The 18,969-nt window shown below is 54.9% G+C and overlaps 1 protein-coding gene across 7 annotated transcripts in view; it reads right to left on the reverse strand.

Moving 5' to 3' along the window:
- Positions 1 to 4,499, reverse strand: part of Klc1 (kinesin light chain 1) — a 49,684-nt gene extending 45,185 nt beyond the window's left edge. For all 7 annotated transcript variants that reach the window (XM_013144957.3, XM_013144955.3, XM_013144958.3 and 4 more), the window contains exon 1: positions 4,305 to 4,499. The gene's annotated coding sequence lies outside the window, so the exon portion shown is untranslated. The remainder of the gene's footprint in view (positions 1 to 4,304) is intronic.
- Positions 4,500 to 18,969: the final 14,470 nt, after the last annotated feature.

Consider the following 18,969-nt stretch of genomic DNA (forward strand, 5'->3'; position numbering starts at 1 on the left):
GTCAGTGGGGACCTTACGGCAGGGAAATCATCCTGACAGAATCACAGGCGGCCTCTAATGTGGGTCTAGACAGCACACTGGCACACACCTATGATCCAGCACTCTGAGGAGGAAGAACACAAGTTCAAGCCCAAAGCCAGGCAGGGTAACAAAGTGACTTAATAAAACCTTGACTCAAAAAAGAACTCACCTCACAGGGGTAACCTGCCCTCCCTAGGAAGATAGAGGTGTCGCAGCTCTTCCTTCACCTGGGACAGTACTGGGCTGCATCGCTATGGCCTGCCCTATGGGGACAGGGGCTGGACACCAATGTCTAGGTTATGCAGTAAAGGAAAGGAACAATCTGTGGTTTAAACTGAGGTTAAGTGAGAGCACAACTGAGGAAATAATATCTACTTCACATATGCACAGAACTCAGCCTAAACTGTTTGTTTCATGGATTTTCACATATTGACGTTACTGTTTTAAGTGTGGATACCACACCAACAATATCTGCAAAGCACAGATTCATACTGTTTTCATCTGTCCGCAAATATTAGTTAAAACTAAAACAAACCAGGCATAGTTGCTCACACCTGTAACTCCTGCTACTTTGGAGGCTAAGGCAGGAGTATCAAAAATCCAAGCCCAACTTGGGCAATTCAGTGAGACTCGATTTCAAATAAACTAAACTACGTTCTAGCACCCATCCTTTTGTTTTTGTTTTTGTTTTTTGTTTTTGGCTTGCTAAGGTCACAAAATTGCCGAGGGTGGGGTACAGACTTATCATGCCCATGCCTCAGCCTCCCAAATCCTGGGATTACAGGTCTGTGCCACCACACCTGGCTTCAATCCCTATCTGGACTCCAGTCCCGCATCTCAGCTCTCCCACAACCACTTCACATCTATAATATCCAAAAGCAAACACCATTTTCCTCCTCCCATTTTCCCTACCTTGCTGGGTGTCACCAGCTAGTGAGTCACCAAATTAAAGACAAGGAAGGGACTCCAGATGCATTTCTTCAGCAAACACTTACAAAGCGCCCACTGGCTGCCAAGCACTGACACTGAGTCCTCCCCCTGTGGACACCAGGATGCTGGAGGAGACAAGACAACAATGTGGGAAGCTGACAAAGCAAAACCACACAGCATGAGGCAGTGAGATGTGCTAGAGAAAGTCAGGCAGAGCAGGGCTGCTGAGTGACGCCCAAGCTCTGCAGACGCCTAGGTGTGCGATCCGAGAGGTCCAGAGCAGCCAGAAGAGGGAGACAGGGTGGTATGAGAACCTCTGTAGAGGAGCGAGATGGCCCAGGCCGCGGCACAGGCTGATACAGACACAAATCTAGAGTCCCTGCCACCATCGCCTTCCTTACATCAAGGCAAGTCCACCAGACCCTAAACCTCTCGACCCACCTGCTCCTCTGTGCTTCCTGTTGCTACCCTAACCCAGCTCCAGGGCCACACCTGGGGTGAATGGCTTCCTAACTAGCTCATCCCAGTTCAAAGCTACTGCCCGCTCGCTGCCTTTCTGTTTTTCTTTGCTTTGTTTTGTTTGCCAGGTGAGGGATAGAACACCCAGTGCAGGCTAGACCCCTGCTTTACCACCAAACTACACCCTGCAGCCCCAGCCCCTGCCCCTGCCTTTTCAAATGCCACCGGCTTCTTCCTGTTGTGACCTCCACCAAACCACACACACACACACACACACACACATGGCAGGAGGCCTTTCCCAGCCTCCTCTTTCCCTCAGACCCCAACTCCACTGACACAGCTCAACTACAGCTTGCCTCAGGCCTTATTTCCTCCTGTCAGGCCACAGCTCCAAAGCCATCCCTGACACCTTTCCAATTCCATTAGCTCTTCCTTTCGGTGTCTGAGGAGTGGGTAGGTCTCTAACCTCTCAGCTGGGTCTGCCCAAGCCAGACTACCAGCCAGCTCTTGTATCTCCACATCTCCAGCCACTCAGTACAGTACCTGCACTTCAATGGGTTCCCAAAAGTCACTTAAGGCCATGCTTGGTTGATCATTTTTATTCTGTGCCTGAAACATGAAGCAGACTTCCTCAGATTTCTGATACTCCAGGCATCCCCTAAGAACTAGTTACATTCACTCAACTTTTTTTTTTTTTGTACTGGGGGTCAAACTCACAACCTCTTGCTTGCAGGCACATGCTGTGCCACTGAGCTATATCCACAGCCCAACTCAACTTTTTCGAGACAGGATCTTGCCCAGGTTAGCCTTGAGTTGTTGATCCTCCTGCTTCAGCCTCCCAAGCTCTGGGATAACAAGCATGAACCACAGTGCCCAGCTCATTCAACTTTTGATGTTTGTGTTTCTAGATTCATTTTTAAATGATCATCTTTCCAGATCACCTATAGCCCTTTAGAAAGCTATGTATTGGGCTGGGGATTTAGCTCAGCGGCATAAGCGCCTGCCTTGCAAGCAGGCAGTCGTGAGTTCGATCCCTGGTACCGATAAAAAGCAAAAAGACCAAAAAAAAAAAAAAAAAAAGAAAGCTATGTATTGCCTTTTCTTTTTTCCAGCATTACAAAATGTGCTTAGATTGTATAAACTTTTCAAAGTGTAAACAATAAAACAACTGTAGTTTTTATTATGAAATATTTAAGATACTGTGTCTTTCCCCAGTGGCTTTCACTCCTTCGCTGGGTAAGTCTCCATCCTGATCCCAGTGTGTGTCTTTTTATCATCCTGGGCATTGTAGAGTTTTTGTGGATTTGCTTTTGGGTGATTTTGTTTTGTTCTGGTTTTTTTTGTTTTTGTTTTTGTTTTTAGCACTGTGGAGCGAATCCAGGGCTTTTAGAATAAGCTACATACCCAGTCCTTTTTAATGATTTTTTTCTTTTTTCTTTTTTCTTTTTTTTTTTTTTTTTTTTTTTTTTTGGTCTTTTTGAGGCAGGGTCTCACTATGCAGTTCAGGCTGGCCTTGAGCTTGCTTTGTAGCCCAGGTTGGTCTGAAACTCATCATGATCCTCCTGCCTCAGCCTCCTGAGTGCTGGGATTATAAGTGTCCACCACCACGCCCAGCTTTATTTTTTTTTTTTTATTTTAAATTTCCAAAGGCGGGGGTTCCTCTAAATCAAGTTACCTAGGCTGGGCTGCAACCCACAATCCTGCCTCAGCCTCCTGAGTGCTGGAATTACAGGCCTGCACCACGCCCAACAGATGACAGAGGCCGCTGCAGTGAGGTCACTACCAGTCCCATGCCACCACACCACTTGGTACCATCACACAGCTGCCAGGCTCAACTGCAACATGATGCTGCATTCTCTGATGACTTGGAGAGCGCCTGCCCTCCCGACACAACTCCACAGGTTCTGATATCAAAAATTTAGGATCACGCTACTCTCAGAAATACTTAGAAAACAGAACAATGAGTCAAATTTCCCACCACAACTGGGGGTTGCGGCAGGTCTGTAAAAGAACGAAATCCATAACTGTAATGCACTTCGGGCGCTTAAGAAGGTCACTCCAATCCCCTAATGGGTTTTCTCGGACCTCATATGGTGTATTAAGAACTGATTCTGATCAAAGGCTTAGTCATGATGAACAACAACCACAAAAAAAAAAAAAAAAAAACAGAAAAAGAAAAAAAGGAAACAAGCCTTGGGATTTGACTAACACAAAGAATCAAATATGCAACTGTCCTTTTACATATCAATTTAAATCACTTTTCTGTGATATTTTTGCAAGTCTCCATTATTGCTTAACGTGCAAATTCTTAACGTATCTAAATAACATAGCAAGCGGCACCAATTCTGCCACAATACACCTGGAAATGGCCTCAAATCTTTACCCCATCATGCAGTAACTTCTCTTTTTAAATTTAAATTTTTAAGGAAAGGGGGCACCCCATGCGACACGGAAAACACTCCAAGCCAGGGGCTGCTGCACGCCGCGTGTCGGGCGCCAGAGGAAAGGACCGCCCGGAGCGAGGGGCCGGCCGCGCGGTGACAGCGCGTCGCCCGGGGCGCTGCCGCCCAGGCGGGGGCCGGGAGGAAGGGACAAAGGCGGCGGCCGGCGCCCCATCACTCCTGGCGGCCGCGACGCCGCAACTATATCGAGAACGGCCTCCCCCGCCGCCGGACCGGGATGGGACCTGGGAGGACGCAGACAGGGGGGGACAGGGACAGTAGCGTTGGGCCGGAGGGACACATGAGGGGACAGCGACCTCGGCCCGCGGGGCGCTGCGGGGAGGGACCCGGGGAGGGGTCGGGGCGGGGGCCCGGACTGGACCGAGGCAGGACGCGGGACGCCGGGCGCGGGTGCGGCCGGGGACGAGGCCCCGGGCGCGGTCGCACACTCACCGTCCGGTCGGCGGCTGCGCTGTCGCGCTGTCCCTGGGAGCGGCGGTCACGAGCAGGGGGCGCCTCCGCGGCCGCCCCGCAGCATCCTCTGCCGGCTCTGCTCCTCAGCCTCGCGCCCGCTCGGAAAATGGCGTCGCCGGGGCCGCGCCCGCCCCACAATGCCCTGCGCCTTGACGTCAGCTCCCTCGCGCCGCCGGGCGGGGCTGGGGAAACTGATGCGGGGTCTCTGCGGGGACTACGAGCGGGTGCGGGTGCGGCTGTGGGCCCGGAGCGGTTTGGGGCGCAGCTGGCCTGCAGCGGGCGATACCTCACGAGCCCTGATGTCCGGAGAGCAGTCGGCGGCCTCGTCCCCAGGCCCCTGCGGCCCCGCCTCGGGGACGGCGCCTGCGCCTGCACCCAGCAGCCTGCAGGTCCACGCACGATCGGGGAGCAGGTGCTCCGGGCTCCATGCGGCCCCGGCCACTTGGATCTCCCTCTCTCCCCTCATCTGCCCTCCCCCTCCACCTTGTCGCTCTCCCTCCTTCTCTCTGCATGTTTGCAGTTCATAATAATTGCACTCATCATGGGGAGTTGGTGCATGCACACAACACATCACAGTTCTTTGTTTCATTCCCTTTCCCTCTTGATCGCCTTTATAAATGCAAATATGGGTCAGCAAAGGAGACGACTCGTGGAGAGCCGGTGGGCCAGGGTCGGCGACCCCTCCCCGCAGCCCTCAGTGATCCCGGACAGCCTGCAACCCTGGGCGCAGCCGCAGCTGCTGTCGCCAAGGCACCACAAAGGATGTCGCTCAGAGAAGAGCCGGTTGGAGAGGAGCTGTGCTCCTTCAGTGCCTGTGGGGTCAGTCACTGCCCTGCTGCTCTTGGCGCTCCAGGGAGGGACTCCAGCCGCCAGTGCCCTCTGCTCTCTGCTGCTCCTCTGCCAAGATGCTCAAGACCCTCCCACCCCCTTGACATTTCCCTCATCCATCTCACTGCCACTGCTTTGTTCGGGCTTTCATGTCTCCTTGCTCTGTCCCGTCACCCAGTGACTATGGGCCTCACTTGTAACCAGCGGGATTGATAAGATCCCTGCTGGGGGGCGGGAGGGGAGTATCACAGACCAGTCAGGAAACCCCCAACCTTGCTGAGAATTAAAGTAAGATGGCACAACAGGCGGGGTCCTGCAGGCCAACCCTGAAGTGAGCCAGCCTTACAAAGTCAGCCTGCAGTATTGGCAGCAGTCTCCAGTCAGAACCCAGCCTGCAGTGCTGGGGGAAGGGGAAGATTCAAGTCATCCACCACACCCGCTCCTGCCGGCCTCAGCCCCTCAGCCCGGTGCCTGGCTGCCTGGCGAGGTCCCCAGCTCTGAGGCCCACCGGACTGGATGCGCTGGCCCCTGCTGCTCTGTCCCAAGTACACCTTGCCCTCCCACACTACCATGCCCCTTGACAGTTTGCACTGTGCCTATAATGTTCTCTGTCCTCCTTGTCCCCATGGCATCCAAGGCTCAGTTCCTCCAAGAAGCTGCCCTGCCTGTGCCAGGCTGGCCCCTTGTCCCTGGCATCGTGGGCATGGCTACCTCTCCCCTCAGCTTTGCAGGCACTAGAACCGGAAAGGCCTGTGTCCTCCTCGCCCCACAGGCCTCCCCAGCATCCAACCTGTAGCTGACACAAATGGAAGAGACAAGATGATGTTGTCATACCCCTCTGACTCCTGCCATCATCTTCAGGACATCCTGAAAGCCCGAGCAGCTGAAGTTGGGCCTGGGTGCTGTCCAGGGTCAGAAGATGGAGACATCCTGCTCCAGGGACCCGAATCCCTGCAGCTCCAAAGAGGCCTTAGGGAGGCACAGAGGCCCCAGTCCTCCTACCAGGGCCCCCTGACGCTAGTCAGTGCCCCACTCTGAGCACCTTTCAACCCTTCCAGCAGCTCCAAGAGACCTCCTTGTCCCTACTTTACAGAGACTGCTGCCGAGGCCTGCTAGTTCTAGTGATTGCTTCCTGTCGGCAGCAAAGGAGGTGTTGCTCAGCCTTAGGAGTAAAAGGAAGCCCCTCTCTGTTCTAGTGCGGGCACTGGTAGTATCAAGAAGTCAGTGTTCCCCAGTGGGGTGGGAAAGACTCCACACAGGGCCACTCCAGGCAGCGAGCTGGGGTTAGACCCTGGACAGATGCCGGGGTGACCATGGTGGACCCTACACACTTGTCTATGCAGATCCCAAAGCTAGCTGAAAGACCAGGGGACAGCAAAGCCAGTCCCGCAGCCACCCTCCATGAGCAGGGAGCAGGCAGCCCACACGCCGCAGGTGGGCTCCCCTCTCCCTCCCCATCGGCCTTCTTCCTGCCTCCATCTTGTTCACCGCCCTCCTCCAAAACCTGTGGAGAAAACAGGCCACGGCTGCTACAAGCTGGAGCTGCTGATTCGCAGGCAGTGACCTCCCCAACCCTGGGTCACAAAGAATGAGAGGTGCACACCCATCCATCCAGGGTCAGCTTCCTTCTACAACCTGCTGGGCTCCGGGGCCTCAGAGCTAAGCGCAGAGCATGAGTCTCATACTCATTCTGTCCCAGTTTGTACTAAGAGATGTGAGCATGGATAGGCAGAGTGCTGAGACCAGGTGGTCCAGAGAGGCTCACCTGCAGTAGGGGGGACCGGCTGGTGGAAGATCCCAGAAAGAAAAGCTCGACAGAACACAGGCTCTCGCGGAGCAGGAGCAGTAATGGAACTGAAAGTAACCTTTTAAGCTTTTGTTCTTTTCTTTCTTTTTTTCAGTACTGAGGTTTGATCCCAGGGCCTTTGCACTGAACTACATCCCCAACCTTTTTTTTTTTTTTTTTTAAATTTTGGACTGGATCTTGCTAAATTACTGAGGTAGGCTTGAACTTGCAATCCTTCTGCCTCAGCCTCCCAGACCAGTGGAATTGCAGGAGTATGCTACCACTTGTAACTGCAGTGTGAAACAGAGGCTTCAGGGGCAGCCCTTTGGGACGGACACAGAGGCTGGGGCTTCCCCTGGATCCTGAGGGGTCTGCAGGCCAGGGGCGCAGCTCAGTCCACAGTGACTAAAGAGGGAAAGGGAAAAAAGAGAGGGAAGGGGGAGGGCGAGGGGAGAGCAGGAAGGGCAGAGGCTGCAGCAGGAGCGCTCAGGGCTGTCTTGAGGCCAGGGGGGACCTGGGGTGGTGGGGACAGCACAGGGGGCTCCACGTGTGGTCCCCTCTCCCTCAGCCCGAAGCCTTCCCGAGCTGGGCAGGGCCGCCAGCCTGGCATCCGGACTGGGCTAATCTGGGCTGTGTCCTGCCTTGCCCTGGCGGGCCGCAGGTCACACCCTTCCTGGCCTTGGGCTTTAGGCTAAAAATGGAAGTTATGCACTTTCCTGGGCGTCTTTCCTTCCCACAGCAGGCACTGCCCCGCGGCCCAGCTTCCCTTGGGATGAAGTGGCGGGTGGAGGGGAATCAGGGCCGGCATAGATGAGGACACCCTGCAAGCACAGCAGCACCCGGCTTTCCTGGGGACACCCGAGAGTCCCCAGGGCCCTAGAGCATGGAGCCTGGGGTCGCCAGCCTGTAGACCCAGGGTGCTTCCTCCACCCGTGCACAGGAAGCCCAGGGCTGGCAGCTGTCCCCTCTCGTGGCCCTGGGGGACCAGGTGCTGACTGCCCCAGGACAGCCGGAGCCCAGGTGTCTGGGGCCACCAGGATGAGGCCATCTCAGCCACACAATGATGGGCTAGCCAGAGTGACTCCCAGCGACGCCCAGAGTCCCAGGGGCCTCTCACACCGGGCTTCCTCAGCCATCTGGAAAGGCCTGGGCCCTGCCTGGCTGTAGGGTGGGTGAGTGGTGTGATCCCATTAGTTTGGTTTTTGTTTTGTTTGCTTGTTTGTTTTGAGCCAAGGCCTTACTATGCAGTTCAGGCTGGCCTTGAGCTCACTTTGTAGCCCGAGGTAGTCCTGAATTCACAAGGTTCCTCCTGCCTCAGCCTCCCCAGTGCCGGGATGACAGACATGTGCAACCCTGCCCTGCTGAACCCAGGTCCTGATGGGGAACTAAGCACCTACAGGGGTGGACCCCACAGCGCCTGGCTGTAAAACATCTGAATCCAGAAGAGCCCCACAAGCTCTCCCCAGTGCGATGAAGCCAGAGTCCCCTCTCGAGTTCCTGTTCCCTCTGGCTCGTTTCCTCTGTATTTATTTCAGAGTAAATAGTGGAGTTCAGTGTCCACTGGGTCCTGAAAATGCACACTGTCCAGGCTGGGCCCCGGCCTGCAGCGGCTGTGGGTTGCTCGCTGGTTCACTTTAGCAAGAGAAAGAGGCTGCGGTGAAGGGCAGCAGAAGGTTTCCATCAGATGGAGCCCTCACCCAGCACAGAAACCCACCTCAGGGGGCTGGGGATTTAGCTCAGCGGCATTAGCGCCTGCCTTGCAAGCAGGCAGTCGTGAGTTCGATCCCTGGTACCGATAAAAAGGAAAAAGACAAAAAAAAAAAAAAAAAAAAAGAAACCCACCTCAGCCCCAAACTGTCAGTCTAAAGAAGGTTTTCATTCCAGTTACTGAAGAACCCCTCGACTCTTTGGGCTGACTTGTTTGTTTGCTTTTGATTTTGTTTTGAGAAAGGGTCTCACTATGAATTACGGCCATCCTCCTGCCTCAGCCTCCAGGTGCTGGGAGGATTGACCGGCCTGACCCACTATGCCCAGCCTTGATCGAAAACTCTGAAATCTGTGGAGGCGGCTCTGGTTCTGGGTCATAACTGACTGCTGGATTCCCAAAACAAGGACTTGGCTCAGCATTAAGTATGGCAAACCCCTTGACTTCCATTTTATGTCTGTGAATTAATTTTGTTGTAAAATATGCAATAAACATTTCCTTGAAGGAAACTAACCTTAAAAATAAGTAGTTTGTTTTATAATTAATAGCATTTCCTTTATAGAACGTTTTTCACAGTGCAGAGCTGGGGATGGAGCCGGCCCCTGGACCACTGAGCAGCAGCCCTGGCGAATTTTCGGCTCCTGTGTGTTCCTCCAGTCCAGCTGGACATCTTGCTGTGCTAACCGGCACTCACATACCCATCTTTGTGCAGTGTCTGCTCACGTCTTTCTTTCTTTTTTTCTTTTGGACAGGGTGTCACTAAGTCATTGTGTGCCCAGGCTGGCCTTGGGCTTGCCGTCTTCCCGCCTCAGCCTCCCAGAGTGCTGGTATCACAGACATGTGTTTGTCATTTTCTAGGAGTCAGTAACCTTTGGGTGCTTTTCTAAATATTTTGAAATGTATCATACATAGATGGCTGTAGAATGCCAGGTTCACTAATTTCTCTTCTCTAACTGTATTTTGGTACACATTTAAACTTCTTTTAGCAAAAAAGAAAAAAATCACTAAAAAGCTAAGGATGGTAGTGCATGTCTGTAATCCCAACACTCAGGAAGCGGAGGCAGGGGATCACTGCAAATTCAACACCAGCATGGATTACAGAGAGCCCAAGGCCAGCCTGAATTGCATAGAGAGACCCTGTCTCAAAAAGCCGCCCCCAAAATCAAGTTGTAAGTTTTTCTTCCTGTTTTTTTGTTTGTTTGTTTGGTACTGGGGATCTAACTCATGACTGCGCGCTTGCAAGGCAGGTGAGTATGCCGTTGAGCTAAATCCCCAGCTCCAAGCTGTAAATTTTTATTCCAACTTAAAAGCAAGACATGATAGCACATGGCTGTAATCCCAGCACTTGGGAGGCTAAGGCAGGAGGATCATGATGAGTTCAAGGCCAGCCTGAATAACAGAGTGAGACTGTCTCAAAAAAAAAAAATTAAAAATGAAGCTCTTAAAAATCTCAGCATGGGGGTCTGGGGATTTAGCTCAGTGGCATAAGTGCCTGCCTTGCAAGCAGGCAGTCGTGAGTTCGATCCCTGGTACCGATAAAAAGGAAAAAGACAAAAAAAAAAAAAAAAAAAAAGAAATTTCAGCTTGACTTTTAAAAACCTTTAAAAGTAAGTTGAGAAAAACCTAGTTTTTATCTTAAAAGAGTGAAAAAAAACTTTTTGTCATCACCAAAAAAATGATGCCTTTAGGTAAAAAATAATAAAAATCCCACATCGCATAGATTATAGAGATGGTTCTAGTTATTTGGTGGACAGACAAAAAGCAAACACAGGAAATGTACAATTCCCATTTGGCACAGTGCCGTACACCTGCAATCCCAGCTCGAGGGAGACTGAAGCAGGAGGACACCTGGAGCTCGAGGCAGGCCTGGGCCACAGAATGAGACTGTCTCAAAAAAACCACATCTTCAGCTCCAACCTCTTGCTCTTTTTATTTATTTGGTACCAGGGATCGAACTCACGACCCTTGCCAGGCAGGTGCTCACACTGCTCAGCTAAATTCCCAGCTCTCTTTTGCTTGTTTCTGATTGCTGGAATTTCATGTTCTTGATGACAAGAACAGAGCCAGAGAACCTCCCTGCCCTGTTCTGCCAGCCCGGCTCAGCCCGGGTGAGGGGCTGCATTTGGCTCTTGGCCCACTTGTGGCTCCAGGTTTCCTGGGTGACTGAAGTTGCTGTGGTGGGGTGGGGAGGCCTGGAGTCTCTGCTCCTGACTCCCTCACCCTGGTCCTGGACCCCATGGCCCCATGGCCCTGAGCGGCTCCCACCAGCAGCCTCCAGGGCGGCTCCCTGCAGGAGGGCTGGAGCCCACGCCCACGCCCACAGGCCTTCCCAGCTGTGGAAGGTGGAGCCCTCTTCCTCTGCTGGGCCTGCCTTCTGGGGCCCACTCCGACCCCCAGTCTTTTCCCCTTCACCAGACCCCCACAGCCTGCCCTGCCTCCCTCTGCTGCATTTTACTGCCCACGTGCAGCCTCTCCAGGGCCTGAACCCCTGTTGCTCTGTACCCCACCCCTTGCTGGAGCTCAGGCTCTGCCCATTAAACAGAACTCCACTCGCCTCCTGGAGCCTTGAACTAGCATTCCGTGTCCAGCCTGGGACCTGGGCCCCAGGCACGGTGTGGATGTAATGGGCGCAGACTCTGTCCTCCTCCTGTGACTCTGAGCTCAGCGCCGAGTCCCCAAGCCTGTCAAGGGCAGCCGCACTGGTGGTCCACACCTGTGTAAAGCCATGCCAGCACCTCCAGGTGGGGATGAAGCGGGTTGCCTCTCATGGGCAAAGCCCTGGGCTCCATCACCAGCACCAAAAACAAAAATATATATTTTATTGAAGCCAATGTATCCATGATAGCTTCCTGAAATCCACCTAAGACAGAGCTGACTTTCCTCTCCCACAGGCCTGTGCCACACACAGGCCATGGCTGCAGAGGAGACAACAGGGTCCCCTGGCCAGATGTCGCAGGCAAAGCCACAGCACTGAGCCTGGCTCGGGACCACACCTGGGCCCTCCTTCCTCTGGGTCTTGGCCCTTCCCATGGGACTGACCCCTCCTGGACAGCCACCTGCCCAGCTGAGGCCACGGCCTCCCATGTGCCCTCCTGGACGCCCAGCGCTGCGTGCTGCCACATCCCTCTGTGAGCCCCTCCCAGTGTCCCTGTACCCAGCAGGGTTTTCTCATGAGAGAGGCTACACCAATGAAGTGACTTCTGGACAAAGAAAGGACAGCAAGCCTCAAGAGCCTCCTAGGCCAGCGCTGTTCACAGGACCCATGATAGAGGAAGTGTCCATACTCTGGGTCTTTGTGGCGGCCACTGGCATGTGGCTGGTGGGTGCTTGATAAGAAGGTAGTTCTTTTTTATTTTTCCCGTTCACAGTATTTTATTTTGCTTTATTTTATTTTATTTATTATTATTATTATTATTTTTGGTACTGGGAAGTGAACTGAGAACCTTACACTTGTCAGGCAGGCACTGTGCTTCTGAGCTCCATCCCCAGCCCTATTTTTTATTTAATTTTTAAAAAATTTTTTGGTACCAGGAATCGAACCCACAACTGACTGTGTGCTTGCAAGACAGGCACTTATGCCACTGAGCTAAGTCCCTAGCCCCTACTTTTTGTTTTAAAGGGAATAAAACAGAACAGTAACGTGAAGCAAAACAGTAACAGGACAGCAGGAAATCCACGACCATCAATGCACTGCGTATTGTTATCCTCTGAGTAGTTACCAGCCTGCTGGCCCTGACCTGCAAAGTCAGCCAAGCAGCAAAAACGTCGGGTTGTTTCTCTGCCGATCACTTAAAGGCCCGGGGAGGGGCTTCCTTGCTGCCTCTCTGCGGCCCACAGGGGAGGAGGCTCGCTCTTAACCTCGCTGAGTTCACTGAACTGTGTGAAGCCGCAGCCCACCCCCTAGCCCTGCACAGTCCCGGGGACCACTGTTCCTGCCCCCATGGACTCAGAGTACAGTCCCTGCAGCAATCCCTGTTTAGCCCAAGATGCAGTCCTGGGCCCGTGGCCAGGTGGTTAGGGCGTGGCTCTCTTGTCTGGGTGTCCCCCACAGAGGGATGGGGAAGACTGAGCTGGAATCAGGGAATCACAAGCCCGCATACACAGGGCGATGCCTCAGGGCAAGCAGAGGGGCCAGCAGGCTGCTCCCTCGGGAGACAGGAAGGTGAGCTACCTGAGCTGGTAGTAGGGGTGTGGAGGGTGAGGGAGAGGAGTGGGGATGGGCAGGGGTGTGCATGGGGCTGCCGTTCAGTCTGAAGATGTTTTGTCTCATGGGAGACTTGAGCCACCGGGCAGTCATGGCCAGCGTGTCCTGGAGGCCGGGAGCTCTGGTGCAGCTGGCACCCTCATCCTGCCTGGGCCATTCCAGCCCTGAGGGCCTGAGCCCTAGATAGAGCTGCTGGAAAGGCACAGGCATGTGGGTACAGAAGAGGGGAGAGAAAGAGAAAAGGCGACAGTGGACCAGGCCTAGCACAGTCTGAGCGGAGGAGACTCTTGCCTGGGGGTTACAGCAGTGGAAGAGACCAGCATAAGACCAGGACAGAAACACCCACCAGAAAGACCCCAGTGAAAGGCCAGCGCTTCAGCACAAGTGGCCTTCAGGTCCCTGAGGAGCAGCCCAGGCAGCTGTCACCATGACCACAGCTCAGAAGTCTCTGCAGCAAAGCCCAGGAGTGGCCTCTGAAGCCAGCACCTTGGCCTCTGCGAAGGAAGAGCGGCAGGGCTCTCAGGCCTCTGGGACTCCGGAGCCTCCTTATGGCTCTGTTGTAAGGAAAGAGCACGGGGGAGCAGCCACGTGGAAACGGGTGACTGCGCCCAGGCTTCATTCTCTGCTCCCAGCTGTTTGTCTCCCATGGCAGCCTCTGGCAGGTGCCTGTGCAGCTGTGGACACTGGAGCCATGCCCCTTGCCTTCCACACCCGCCCTGCTCTGCACCCAGTCCCTGCCTGGCCAGAACCTGCCCGCACCCCACTCTGTCCCTGCATCCTCCACCTCCTGATGCTGCTCACTTCGTCTGTCTCAGCTGCTCAAGCCACCAGCCTGCCCGTCCCGACTGCTTGGCCTGTGTATTGGCAATGCAGGGGCTGCCCAGGGTATCAGGATGCCCAGAGCAGAGCTCAGCTCCAAGCTTCAGCACGGAGCCCTGCTGAGGACCCAAGGGTGCCTGGAACCCTCCTGGGCTGGTTTGAGGGTACAGGTGAAGCCCTGTGAGCATGCCCAGTGGCCCCCGTACCTGCTGTCTCATGGTGCTACTGAGGGAAGGGTCTGGGCCCACTGTGCCCTATGCTGACTGTCCAGGGCTCCCAAGCTGGGCAGCATGCAGAGGACAGGGCAGGGGGAAAGATAGGACCAAGCTGACTACAGCTCTGACCCTGTCCTCCATGACGCTGGGCACCGTGTCCATGACCAGATGGTCAGACTCACAGCCAGACATGTGAGCGAGTGGCCCCTCCTCCCTCATGGCTTCCTACAGCACGGGGCTGTCTGTGTGCATGGCCCGCCATGTTCAGCAGTGTGGACACTGGGCCCTGGCCACAGGGTGGGTAAGATAAACCAAGGGCCTCTCGGCGGCCTCAGGGCCTCCCACTCGGCTTTCTGTGCTCATCTTCCCTGTGCCAAGGGCAGCAAACACACACTCTGGTGACTATGTTTGGCACGACCATGCAGGCAGCGGGCAGCCAGGGACAGGGACTCTGGCCACCTCGCCCTCCTCCCTCCCTTGCCAGTACTTTTCCACCCAAGGTCTGACTCAGGCAAAGGAGATGATTTCCATAATCAATGGCACTGGGCCCGGAAGCGGCTAGCAGGGCCTGAACCTTTCAGGGAGGTGGATTGATCTGCCTTCAACAGCACTGTGTAATGGCTCTGCTGGCAGACAGGCAGGTGAGGATCCTGGGTCCCCCACAGTGCACAGAGCCAGAAAGGGGCTGCGTGGGCCAGTGGTCCCGGGCAGGCACCTCCCTGGTTCGCACAGGGCTGCCCATGCCACCCTCCAGGGAGCAAGGACCCCGCCCCTCCAGCTCTGCCCAGGGACTGCAGGCCACCTGGAGATGTATCCCCATTTGCTGCCATACAGAGTGACCTTGGAGACACCCAGTGTCTACCAGGGGTCCATTTCCATGAGGCCCCAAGCAGGAGTCCACGGAGAGGGAAGGTGATGGGGAGAGGTCATGAGAGACGGTATCTGATGGGGACAGAGGTCTAGCTTGGGGGGTGAGGAAGTTCTGGGAGGGGCATCAGCCACAGCCCACAGTGCACGGTCCTCAGGGTCCAAGGTCAGGATGGCCAGCCACGAGCCAGCAGCCAGCAGTGTGTGTACTAGTGCAGGATGTGTGGGCCTCCAGCAGGGAGCCCGGACACAGCAGGGACACAGCCAGGTGGCCACTGTGGCTGTTCCCTGCTCCCTGATGTGGCCAGGGTGCCACACTCTTGGCCCACGAGCTGCTCCTCCAGGCTCTGCTCCCCGCTGGCTGAAGTGACACCTTGGGTCGCCCATCCCTGCCAAGCATTCAGGGGCTGTGGGTGGCCTGCTTCCCCCAGCCTAGGACCCTGCAGGAGCTGCCCAAGGTCCTGAAGAGGCAGCTTCGCCCTCTAGCCTAGAGAGGGGACCTCAGCCAGGAAGCCCTGAGGGACAGGAGCCCGCAGGAAACAGTACAGAGACTGCCACGTGAGGCTGCAGATGCCCAAGTTTGTGCTGATGTGGGCACTGGTGTGTGGGGGGGACCAGGCCCTGCAGGGAGTGAGGAGGTGACTGCGCTGGAGGTTACTGTGCCATTTGAGTGAGACAGAGCAGCTGTGCAGGATGGGGAGGGGGGCACACACAGAGGTGGGGCACACAGGGCCAGTACTACCCTGGGATTCCAGAGAAGGGGGCTGCATGTGGCCATGAGCTCCTGTGGGCGGGGGGCTGAGGGAGGTGGCACAGCCAGGCCCCTCCTGGCTGTGGCCTGCTGTGACCCTCAGCTGTGTCCTGTGAGTGTAGGGATCATGGGGCACTGGGGTGCACACGTGAGCTGCTCAAGCAGTGACCAGAGGAAAGGGGGGACAGGAGAGAGGGATACAGATGCCAGTGGGGAGGGGAAGGAAGAGGAGGGAGAGCCAGGCCGCAGAGGCCAGCAGGGGCACTGGGTGGGGACACAGTTGGGGTCAGTGGCAATCTTGTCATAGGTCACCGAGCTCAGCAGGGAGGCAGGTCTTTGTTGTTTGCTTGTGTTTTGGGGGACAGGGCCTCACTGTGTAGTTTAGGCTGGGATTTCAGGCCTGTGCCACCACGCCTGGCCTCTTCCTACTTTGACTTTCCAGGGTGGAGTCCCGGTGAGAGAAGCGTAGCCAGTGGTTACCGTCAGGTCCCACATGCTGTGGGTTTGGGCGCACACATAGCGGCATGCACCCAGCCGTCACTGCTGGAAGCTCCGAGGGCCAGGCTTAGGCTGGGCACTGCTAGCACCACCTCCCGGCCCTTCTGCTGCCCTCCACTGGGGAGCAGTCTGCCTTTCCCAAATGCCTTGTCAGCCTGTTACCACCCTGGAGAGGAAACACCCAAGTCATCCAGGAGCCTGGGGACAGGGAGTGAAGCGACCTACTCAAGCCAGCACTTAGCTGTCCATCAGCAGTGCGGGCCTTGGCAGGGCTGCGAGGGCAGCAGTGCTTCTGTCTGGAACCTTCCGCTTGCCACTGCTCGGTCCCCTTTGCAAAGCTGGCGTCACCCTTTGGCAGGGGCCTCAGAAGCACCAAGCAGGTGCAGGCACTTGGCTTCACTGCCAGGAAGCAGGTGTGGGCCGCTCTTCCCTCCTGCTCCGGGAGGCCTGGGCTGCACCTACAGCCGCGCTTGGGTTATGTGCCCCTCTGTGGTCATGCAGGCTGAGAACCAGGAGGCCAATGTACATCCTTTTCAGGTGCACATGGCCTCAGCCCTGTGTGGCCTCCCGTGTCAGGCCATCTGAGTGAGGCTGCAGGACAGATGTGAGGACCACCTACTGCCACACAGAAGCCGTTGCCCACGGGGCAGCTGATGACCACAGACACAGTACTGCTGGTGGATTCTGATGTCATGCAGGCCAGCCAGAGCCCTGGGCCAGCAGTGCTGCCTAGCCTGGGGACCTAGGAGCATTCTCCAGAGCCAGGCTCCCAGTATGGGCTGTGTCCAGGCTGTTGCTGAGGCCTGGGAGCTCAGCTACGGGAGATAGGCTGGTGGAGGGCAGCAGGGTCCGGAGGCTGCCTGTACTACTCCAAACCTCCCCGTTTCATGGTTTGGCCTTTCATTTCACCATGGTCTTCCCTGTCTTTGACTTTTTGAGACAGGGTCTCACTATGCAGTTCAGGCTGGCCTTGAGCTCACTTTGTAACCCAGGTTGATCTCAAACTTGCAATGATCCTCCTGCTTCAGCCTCCTAAATGCTAGGATTACAGGCATGTGCCAGCATGCCCGGCCAGACGGGATATGTTAACAGGTAATTAAAAGGCTGGGGTGGTGGCAGGTACCTGTATTCCCTATTTGGGAGGCTGATGCAGGACTGCTAGTTTACAATCAGCCTGGGTGACTTGGCAAGGTCCTCTCAAAAAAGGTTGTTTTTAGTTACAGATTTCTTTGTTCCTTCTCCACTCCCACTGTTTCACTTGACTAGCCTTAAAAAAAAAAAAAAAAAAAAAAAAAGGTTGTTTTTAAAAGGTGTGTCAGGTGTGGTGGCGCATACCTGTAATCCCAGCACTTGGGAGGTGGGGACACCAAGGCTAGTAACAGCTATCTCTGCAGAGGAAGCTGTTACCTCAGAGAGGTGCCACCATCAGGCTGCAATCTCAGCTGCAAGGAGAGCCTGGAGCCCAGCACCACACCTCGGGCTCTGCAAGGTGTGTCCTGTCTCCAGCAAGAGGGCTCAGACAGTCCTTTGTGTGTAATCAGGATGGTCCTGTCATTACAGGCACAGCGGCACATGCCTGTAATCCCAGCACTCTGGATGCTGAGGCAGGAGAAGCCTGACAAATTAGAAGCCACCCTGGGCTACATGGTGAAACCCTATCTCAAAAAGACAAAAAAAGAAAAAAAAATAATAATTCCAGATTAAATGGAGACCTGCTGATGCACCAACATAATGGCACACACCTGTAATCCCAGCTGTGCAGGAGGCAGAGGAAGGGGACTGCACGTTCAAGGTCAGCCTGGAATACAAAGTAAGTTCAAGACCAGCCTGAACTACATAGTGAGACTCTCAAAACAAACAAAACAATTTCATCAAGCATTTTGTTGGAAAATCAGTATAGAATACATCAGTGGGACAGTCTTTATTTCATAGGTATTTAAAAGTTCAGAGGAAAATGTTATTGAATATGACTACAACCTAGAAGCATCTTACTCAATTTTTTTTAAAACAGCATTTATATTTTAGTCAAAATCACCTCCATTATGGCTAGGGACTTAGCTCAGTGGCATGTGCAAAGCTGAGTTTGATCATTGGTACCAAAAGGAAAAAATCACCTCAATTATAACTTAGTTGCACTAATTTGTGAGCCAAACATTTACCACCATCATTTGATGTTTGTCTTGTTGCATTTTTGGAGGGAGAGTCCCAGGAACCCGTGGGGCTCAGCTCACCTGCTGCTGTCCAGACACCCAGGGGTCCTGTTGTGTTGTGGGCTGCGGCTCTGCCATGCGGCCCTGAGTGCAGGGTGTCGGTGTCCCCCATCTGTGCCCAGCGCCCTCAGTCCCCGCTCCTTGGATGGCACCTGGCCAAAGCCCTGTCCCACAGGCATAGTAGCTTCCATCCTGCAATCCCTGGTGATGGAGGTGGTGGGGGCCACAAGGACACGGGAGGATGATGGGGAGGCAGGAAGCCCCACACCACTGACCCAGGCTTCCCGCGCTGCCGCCACCTGCCCCACTCTCGCCTGGAGCTTGCTTGGTTTCTCATCCCAATGGCAGAGACACCTGAGATGCCCCGAGAAGGAAGCATCTTGGCTCAGGCTGATCTACTGCCCTCGGCCTGACCCTGGAGCCAGGACCAAAGGGCTTCTCACCTCATGAAGCTGAAAACGAGAGAAGGGGCCGGGGTCCAATGTCCCCTCAAGGGCAACCCCAAGACCCAAACGGTCACCACTTCCCAGCCAGGGACCAAGACTTCACTGCCCAGGCCCCAGGGACATTCAAGGTCCTGACCACGACAGTGATGGTCCAGCAGCCCATGATCACATCCCACTGTATCCTCTCTGATCCTGTGGACCCCAGCTGTCTCCCCCCATCTCCAACAGTGGTGGTGACAGCCACATGTGTCTTTGGGAGCTCCAGAGATACTGCACAGAACAGGGAGCTCTGGTGTCCCTCGACGTCGCTGGTTC

Source organism: Cavia porcellus, unplaced genomic scaffold, assembly GCF_034190915.1.
Source record: "Cavia porcellus strain 051 isolate PalLab524CR breed Dunkin Hartley unplaced genomic scaffold, mCavPor4.1 scaffold_31, whole genome shotgun sequence".
Classification (NCBI taxonomy): Eukaryota; Metazoa; Chordata; class Mammalia; order Rodentia; family Caviidae; genus Cavia; species Cavia porcellus.